Source organism: Vespa crabro, chromosome 1 (assembly GCF_910589235.1).
Source record: "Vespa crabro chromosome 1, iyVesCrab1.2, whole genome shotgun sequence".
NCBI lineage: Eukaryota > Metazoa > Arthropoda > Insecta > Hymenoptera > Vespidae > Vespa > Vespa crabro.
In genome coordinates, this window is record NC_060955.1 from 20,300,972 (window position 1) to 20,310,057 (window position 9,086).

Genomic DNA, 9,086 nt, shown 5'->3' on the forward strand with positions numbered 1-9,086 from the left:
TTTCTCTCTCTCTCTCTCTCTCTCTCTCTCTCTCTCTATCTATCTATCTATCTCTCACCCCTCCACACAACACCCAAAACAGAGTAGGGGTTTCTCGTTTTACTCGATCTTGCGTATACCCGTCGATCGTTCCATCCTCGTCTTCCTCCTCCGCCGCAAACTGGCGGGGAATCGAAAGCTTTTCTGGTGGGGATATCCAGCAGCAGCTTCCCACCAAAAGTTCTGGTGGGGGGATGGAGAGGCTCGATACGCGTTTCTCAGCACGCGTCGCGCGTTCTCGGTGCCGCGTGCGCCGCACTTTTCCGAATAAGAAATCTGCAATTTCGTTTAAGGAGAGAAAGAGGAAAAAGGACAGTTTTCAAATACGCGCTTACGATCTTTTCACAAGATACATGTTTCACAAGATTTATATACATATACATATATATATATATATGTATATATATATATAAATCTTACGTTGACGAAATCTCGAAGAACAAAAAAGAATCAAGTGATATCGACTTGATTTGATCTTATTCTTTTTAAAAGTTTTATCGTCCTGGTAAGAATGAAACACGCTCGTTGCAAACGAGAAATATCGAGAGAGAGAAAGAGAGAGAGAGAGTGAGAGAGTGAGAGAGATTCATGCGGTTGCCTGGCGCGCTTCGAAACTGTTCCATCTTATCGTTCGCGCCAAGTGTTTGCCATGCGCCGTACTTGTAAACGATAACGCGGCTATCGTCTCGAAAGGTGCCAGGCTGAAAGGCGCGACGCGATAGCGTCCTTCGACCGGCACAGAATATCGTTTCGACTTCGTGAAATCGATCGGTTTCGTAGACGATGAGAGAGAGAGAGAGAGAGAGAGAGAGAAAGAGAATGATAGATTCCAAACGGTCGCTCGACGATGAGCACGAGGCAGCGCATTTAAAGGCATCCCTTATCGTTTCATTCCCTTTAAAAGGGACGAGAGTACCTCTTGCAAAAAGAAGAACTCTTTGATATCGTAAACACACGATTTGTCTTCGAACTCTTGCCATCTCCTTCGTTTTTCTTCTCTCCTCGATTGATCTCTCGTCGAGGATTTTCAAGTAAGACACTAGAACCATTCACCGAACGAACCCACGGCAAACGTGGTAGAAGAAGACCGAGCGATAGAGTTACGCCGTGTAAAACAACGAGAACGAAACGGACGATGCTCGGACACGAAATTAATCTCGTACTCCCACGCAGAATTATAAGAACGTCGATGTACATACGTATACGAACCATTAAATATATGCACGTATACAAAACACACGTACGATACGCCTCCGATAAAACTTCCTTCCAAGAGCACTGCACGTTGTTTATAATCGAAAAGAATTTTTGCCTTTTTATTTTCCTTTTCTTCTCTTTCCTTTTCTACTTTCTCCTTTTTCCTTTCTTTTCTTTTCGTTTGTTTTTTCTCTTTTCCCCCTTTTTTTTTTCTTTTCTTTTCTTTTCTTTTCTTTTCTTTTCTTTTCTCATCAAATGAACGTACCGAAGAAGAATAAAGACGATCGAGAAAATTGAGAAATAAGAAAAGAATGTATTACGAAGTTATTGCTTTTGTACGAAACGAGGAGAGCAGCGTATCTCGAGAGAGGGTTGACACGCGTTGAACTGGCGAAGTTCCGATCGGTCTCTTCGAACCGCTCGTCGTTTTCCCCTTCGATACTTTGAACGGGAGCACTCTCATCTTCCTCCCTACCACCATCGACGGCGATACAGTCACCCAACCCTCCCACCGTTTCTCGCCTTTCGCGGAATTCCGGAATTCCGCGCGTCACTAGCTCCACCTTGTATTACCCCTCCGCGAGAGGCGCGAAACCGTTTTTCGAACCCCGCCTAGTAGTTTGACGGAACTCGATAAGAGAGAGAGAGAGAGAGAGAGAGAGAGAGAAAGAGGGAGGGAATGAGGGGGGTTAGAGGGGATGGTGGTAAAAGAGAGACTTAGCAATGTGATAGGGGGTGGGAGAGGGGTAGTTGGTGGAGGGGAAGAAAGATCGCGCGGAAAAAGCCGAGCAGGCGCGAGCCGCTCGCTCTTTTTCCCACTTCTTTCGCGATGCAAACACGCCGCGCGCCGTAACTCCGCCTCCATTCGATGAATCTCCCCCACTTCTCTATACCACTCGGCAACTATTTTTTTCCATAGATTTTCCGTCGAGCGTCGCCGTGAATACGAAAGAAAGATAGACGCGTGTCGCGCCAGCTGGCGCCACCGACTATATTCATCGCCATCTGTCGGCAGTTGCTAACCCGATACGCTCGATCTCGTTGACTATAACGTTATGTTTCTTCTTTGGTATTCCGTCGACATTTTAATTCTATGATTGATAATAAATTATAAAACGTGTAATTTATTTCTCTCTCTCTCTCTCTCTCTCTCTCTTTCTTTCTTATTTCGTATTTGTGTATGTTGTTTCTATGCTTCTTCCACTTTTTTTCCCGTCTTTTTCATTTTCATTTTCATTATGTCGTTGGATCGATGATATTCTATAAAAATAATGCAAATGTTAATAAGAATTTTTGATTTTTCTGTAGAAAATATGAACATGTACGGAAGTAATAATTGGAGATTGGTACACACAGAGAATGTACATCATCCCCCTTATAAATTGCAGTTTCCTAAGAAGCTCGCATACCGATGTTTGATACGCGACAAAATTGGGGATGAAATTCGTCGATAAGAGCGTGATCTGCAATTTTATCGCTTACCGACGTAACGTTTAAACGTCCCCGAAAGACTGCGTGCTAGTGACATCTCCCGGTGGGTAGTTTTCTTGGAAAATTGCAGTTTTCTAAAAAAGTATGAATACAATGGCGATTGATTGACGACGAACCCTTTAAAATTTTTCATTTTCGATCCAATATCAAGGAAAAATTAATTATTCGATAGAATAAATAAAATTTCGTAGATATAGTATTTCTGTTTTTTTTTCTTTTATTTTTTTTTTTTCTTTAACAGTATGTCGATAAGGAAGGAGTCTGTTAGGGGTGAGTTTCAATTAAATCCTTCGTATGGCGGTAGATTTCCAAAACTTCGGACTAATTTTTAATTTTCATGGTTCTTCAAAATGAAAAGTTTCAGTTGAATCAACAATTATGAAAAATAAAGAGGGTATTTATCTTTTCTGGGTCTGTTAACTCGTAAATGTTAATTCAAGCCACTTTCTAAGAAATAGTAAAATACTTCGTGTTTTTAATTACGCTTCGCGTAACTTCAACAAGCGAGTCTTTAAAGCATCAAGTTGGTTATTCGTGTAGATAGGAAAGACGATGCCGCTTACGATCATCCCTCCGATTTTTCTGCTTCCGTACGCTGCTTCGCGAATAAGAAATCTAATTCGAGCCGCGCGAGTTCGAGTTCATTAAAGACACGCCTTGTTTGCGTGCCGCCAGAAGATCGCTTCGCATTCCGCAAGAAAGATAGAGAAACAGAGAGACAGAGAAAGAGAGAGAGAGAGAGAGAGAGAGAGAGAGAGAGAGAGAGAGAGAGAGACCAAAAGAGAAACAGAGAAAGAGAAGGAAAAGTACGACGAGCATTGAGGCTGCGGTATAAAGCGGCATAACGCACAAGTGACCACCGGCACGGTGATAATTATTACGCCGCAGCCGATAAAGATCTTTTCCTTCGTTGCTAACAATTACGCGTGTGGGATCGCAGCGGCCATTACCGCCAAGAGAAAACGGGGCACGTTTACGCTTCCGGCAATGGAAAAGAACGGGACAAGACAAGAGGGAACGTCACACTGTCATGGATCTCCTTGGCCGTTAAAAATAAGAGGGAAAAATAGAAGGAAAAAAGACCGAGCGAAAAGACGAACTTCTACGAACTGCCGTTTTACGAGAATGCACAGCGATCAGAGATAAGAAGTCGCCTCTATTTTTTCCCTTAAACGCGTCATTCTAATATCCGTGATGATACTGATGTTAATCTTAAAAAGTAATTATTAATAATTAAATAGAAATATGAGAGTATCATCGAGATTCATATGGAGATATTTAGGTATAATGTACCAACGATCGAAGGATCGTTCATCGGAGCTTGAATTACGAAAGGGAGAGACGATCGAGGATCGTAAACGTATTCCAGGAACGACTAATTCAATCTAATGACGCGGGCTTACAAGTCCGATCCGTTGGCCCGATTGGATGCCAACGGCGTTTCGCAATATCTGGAAGGGCATTGGACGAGAGCCACGCGGCACCTCGTTGAAGCGTTCTCGCATAGCCAAGCGTAAGAGCCGTTGGATTACGCGCCGGTAGTCCTGTCGGTAGCCGTAATTGATTTCGTTTAAATAGCTAAACGCATCGATTTTCACCGGCGCCTCGTCTAACGCTCAAGTTGTTGCAAACGATAACAGCCTGAGTGAAATCCAAAATAGATAAGCGATATCTACTCTACTTGAATCACCACTTTTACCAAAGATAAATATCTCTCTCTCTCTCTCTCTCTCTCTCTCTCTCTCTCTTTCTTTTTCTCTTCTAACGGATAAAAAGGAAAGAATAATTCCCCTCGACGAGATCATTCGAGTCCGTCTAGTCAAGCCGACGCCTTCTAAAAGCGGATTTTACGGAGGGTCCCAGATCGTCGAGTCGACCTGCTGAAAGGGGATGATCACGCCCTAGAGTTCCTTTTCTATCAAAAATGACCGGCCCTTCCTGCGTTATTATAAGATTACCAGCATTTTTTCTCTCTTTCCACTTGCCTCATTCTCCACCTTCTTCCTTTCCCTCATCAAACGCAAACTTTTCACGGGTTCGATTACATAGCTTTGCTTTAGGATCCCACATTTTTCTATATATATACCTGAGCCTTACTAGAGAACATTTTTGGCTACCTGAGATCGTTGGGTCTATATATATATATATATATATATATATATATATATATATATATATATATATATATATCGAAAAGTCAATTTATGTCGGCAGATCGATAGAATTTTTATTAAACTTATGTAGGTAGACTTAAGTGACGATGATCTCACGCGATCGCCTAAGGAAAATGGCTCGTAACACTCGCAAATGTCAAACGTATGGAAAACGTTTGTATACCTGGCACAATTTCTATCGTGAACGAACAATTTGTATTCTATCAAGTTGCATGCGGCTGGTCTCTCTCTAATTACACGCTATGTATCGTTCAATAATAGCGATGATTACCTCGACGAGGGCATTACGTCGTTCATGAAGAAGCGAGTTACGCTCTAGCAGAGAATTTAATTGTAGTCGCATCTTTGTGTGAGAGGCATCGATGTGTAGTATTTATGAAGAATAAAAGACAGAACGAAAGAGAAAGAGAGAGAGCGACAGAGAGAGAGCGACAGAGAGAGAGAGAGAGAGAGAGAGAGAGAGAGAGAGCGACATAGAGAGAGAGAGAGAGAGAGAGAGAGAGAAGGAGAGAGAGAGAAAAGAATGTTCTTAGCATGTTGCAAAAAAGAGTCTCTCATTATGAAAGCCCATAGTCCGTTGTTCGTGTGAAATGAAGTAATCAATTTTATCGCGACATCGCCATTTAAGTATCAGCGAGTATGACATGGACGAGTACAAGGAGGACGACGACGAGTTTTTAATACAACGGCCACTAAATTCACCGAACATTCTCAGGCGCCTTTCGCTTTATCTATGATATTTACGATCGTTCGCTAACGGTACGTACCATTCGTTGGAAGATTTTCTTCGGCGGGCTCCGTTACGTTTTACGATCGGTCCACGCGTAGTGGAGACTAGCTTGGAAGCAGCTAGGCGTTATATTGAACGAACGAGAAAATGAGAGAAATAGGAAAAGAAAAATATATATATATATACACATAGTTATGTATATATGTATACATATACATATATACACACGCACATATATATATATATATATATATATATAGAGAGAGAGAGAGAGAGAGAGGAGGACGAAACGTTTGCACCACGTGTGTCACGTGTGCTGTGCTGCCGAAGCGCGTGGAAGGCAGCTGGCACAAAACTGACCTGCACCCCGATACACGTTGCCTTCCTTTCCTATGGTTTTTTTCCCTCTCCCCCTTCCCCCTCCACCCCCCCCCCTCTCTCTCTCACTTGGTCTATCTCTCCCTCTATGCACCCACGCGGCTTGAAGAAAAAAAATTCTCTCCTTTCTTGGCTCTACGATCGGATACCATGATGGAATGAAGGGTACCCAAAACCGGCCCTCAAAAAACTTATCTCGGTTTCTCCGAGGTTAACACTAACACTACGTTCGTTAGAAAAGTATAATCTTCGTGGTGAATAAAGTCTATGATATTACTACGTCGATATTTCTCTCATGCAAGAGAGATGGCTCGTTATATTTACATACATATATATATATATATATATATATATATATATATACATATACGTATCTATACTTCCTATTTTCTACCTTCCAACTCGTTATTATGTTCGGAGAATCGAAAGAAGCATCGAACGCATCGGAGGATAGAGGGAGGATAGATGGAAGGATAGAGGGAGGCGAAAGGAGGAAAGATGGCGCATACCGGAAACACGAAAGGGTCGTTACCGTATACGAGTTGCTATCACGAACGGCATACAAACAACGTGCTACGGAAATGTCCCCTTACATACGATTCCTTCTCCTACTCTTCTTCTCTTCTCTTCCATCAACTCTCTCTCTCTCTTTCTCTCTCTCTCTCTCTTTCTCTCTCACACACTCTCTGTATCTATCTATCTATATCGTGCTCGCTTTCTCTCTACTCAACGGCTAAGATCGTAAAAGTCCGGTTAACAGCCGCGCTTGGCAGACGATCGACGATTTCGAAGCGACGGAAGAGTCCTCCAACGACCGGAAAACGATCCGACACTTTATCGGCTACAAGCTATCTACACAACTTTTTCCCTTTTCTTTTCAATTTTTTTTCTTTTTTTTTTTTTTTTTTTCTTCTATCGAATTCCTACGAATCTATTGGATGCAGTTATCTCGGATATCTATGAATTATCGATAAAAGAAAATTTAAATAAAATAATTAGTCTTATTTAATTAATAAACTTTTTCTCCGCTCTCCCACTTCCGGTCGTAATCGTAGTTATTTTTTGTCCTTTATAAAATTCTAATCAGAGTTTTATTCGTCGATAATGTAATTCTTTTTCTTTTTTTCTTTTTTTTTTTTTTTTTTTTTTTTTTTTATGTTACATTCGTTCTTGGTACCAATATACGTGTCGGTTTTTGTTTTCTTTTTAATTATTATTATTTCCTTCTTTTCCTTTTCTTCTTCTTTTTTTTGTTTTTTTTTTTGTTTTTCTCTTATCCCTTTCGAATACTCGTCCGACGGTTTTATTCCGAAGAAAAGAATCTTTCGTAATACGTTTCGAAAGCAAAAGAAGTTACATCGTTTCGAGAAGATCTTCAGGTACAGAAGGAAAGATCGTGGTCGGCGAAGATGGAAGATGTTAGACTGATGTGGTTTAAGATTTAAGAGGCTTTGTGCAACCTCCTCTATCGGAGACGTAGCCGAGTCGTAGTCGAGTCGAATGCATAAACTTCGTTTCATAGGGGGGCCCCTTTTTCTCTAGGGGCCGGACCCAGAAATTGGAGAACGTTCGTTCTCTCTTCCCAGAGAGGGTTGTAGATCCTCGAAGATATCGAAGGCGTAGCGTTACTGCTCTGGGACTGGCAGGTGGATAACGCCTATAATACATGGATGCTGACCGTCTAACGGATCCTTTAGAACGAAAGAGATGCTGCGTCTCTTATCTCTATTTTTTCCTCTCTTATTTTTTGTTTTTTTTTTTTTCTTTTTGTTTTTTCTTCATCTTCTTTCTAAAATTCTCCTACGTCGTTAAATATTTCCAATCTATATTTCATATTAATGCTTATCATTAAATTCTTACGAATTACGTTTTGAAATATAATAGGAGAAATAAAAAAAAGGAAAAGGAAAAATAAAAGAAAAAAGAAAAAAAAATAAAAGAAAAAATAAAACAATGAAATCCTAAAGAAAATTCGTAATTCATCCTGATTGTCGAATGTTTATTTCGTGGGCATATATGTTCAACGAAATATGCCATGAGTTCTGGTCTAATCTTTCTCAAGAAGAAGAAGAAGAAGAAGAAAAAAAAAAGAAGAAGAAAAAGAAGAAGAAAGAAACAAAAAATTCCAACACGTTGGAAACTCGTTTGAAAAAACGACGACATCGATGTTGCTCTTCGGGAACGACGAAGAGAAGGAGGAGTCCCTCGTCAATGTACGTTTACGTAGCGTTTCTTTCGGTCTGTTTTTCTTTTAATTGTGCCAACGCGTTGTCCTAGACACGTTACACAGGTGGATAACGGAATGAGCAAGAGATAAAATGACTAGAGAGGGTAGAAGACGAGTAAGGAGAGCGAGAGAGAGAAAGAGAGAGAGAGAAAGAGAAAGAGAAAGAAAGGAGAAGACTGGAAGAAAAGGAAAGAAAAAATAAAGAGAAAGTCCCCGTGAGGTTGGCAGCTGTTTCGTCGTGTGTATATATCCTGTACGATACCATAGCACAGCTTTTGTACATCCTGACAATTTTTCCCGCTCACTGTGTCCGGGCGATTACGCCGACGACGTCGGGAGAAAGGTTGCGGCGCGAAATTAAATTCCTAACGAATTCCATTACATCTCTCCTCTGCTCCATGGCAGAGCAGAAACTTTGCAGGTTACGAAAGCGAAAGTGGATGGAACCTGGGAGGGAGGTAAAAGAGGGGGATGTTGCAAGTTCCAAGGATGGCAAAAAAGGAGCAACACGCGACTAGCACGGAAGCGGATGTGGCGGCGTCGAAGCCAACGACGTCGGCCGTTGAATGTTTCAACGTTGTAAATTAAACTCTGTAAGAAAATCCAACTATGCTTTACGTTTCTTTTCGATGAACGTTGAAACGTTTATTCGGTCCAAAGTCAAATAAACGAAGATCGAATTATTTATCGTACGAAATGATTAAATTAACGTTGATATATCAATTGGATCTGAAATCTATCTGTATCGATGTCCATTCTATTATCGCATAGAAAAATCAAATGAATTAGGATGAACGACCGATTGATTATTACTTTATTATGATATTTTCATTAATTAACATTATTCCCA

At 40.9% G+C, this 9,086-nt stretch overlaps 1 protein-coding gene across 5 annotated transcripts in view; it reads left to right on the top strand.

Moving 5' to 3' along the window:
• The window catches only part of LOC124426408 (UPF0489 protein C5orf22 homolog), a 445,446-nt gene that overhangs the window by 346,186 nt on the left and 90,174 nt on the right, over nucleotides 1–9,086 (top strand). The window lies entirely within an intron of this gene.